A 580-nucleotide genomic window follows, 5' to 3' on the forward strand; every position below is an offset into this window, starting at 1 on the left:
AATTTTCTTTAAAAGAAAGAAAGATAGGCCCTGCCTCTGCTCGGCCAATTCCAGGCGAAAAGATTTCCAAAGACCTGGGTGAGCCTATTGCCGTGGAGACCACTGGGCTGAGGGGCTGAGGGACTAGATGGTCCCTGGACAGGTGGGTTCATTTGCTTTTCCTAAAACACATGGCACCTGGCCTCTGATGTCCTTCCCTTGGTTTGGAATCCCCCTTCTCCACCTGCCTCCAACTCATTCTCCAGGTCTTCTCACCCCCTTGGGGAATCGTCCACTGACGCCCATCCCTGTGCCCTCTTCCCAAGCGTGGACTCCTTAGGTAGGAGCTTCTGGTATAGTGGAAAGAGCACAGTTTTGGGGCCAAACAGACCTCGATTTGAATCCTGGCTCTACCCAAACTAGATGACCTTGAACTAACCACTTAATCTCTTTGAGCCTCAATTTCTCTATTTGTTAAAAGAGGATACCACACACACACAAAAAGGGGATATCAATACAGGGTTAACCAGTTGGTTGTGACTCTAAGATGACATGTGTAAAGTATCCAGAATAGAAGAAACAATGAGCAGTTACCATTATA

Source organism: Propithecus coquereli, unplaced genomic scaffold (assembly GCF_000956105.1).
Source record: "Propithecus coquereli isolate 6110/MARCELLA unplaced genomic scaffold, Pcoq_1.0 Scaffold59, whole genome shotgun sequence".
In the NCBI taxonomy this organism is placed as follows: Eukaryota; Metazoa; Chordata; class Mammalia; order Primates; family Indriidae; genus Propithecus; species Propithecus coquereli.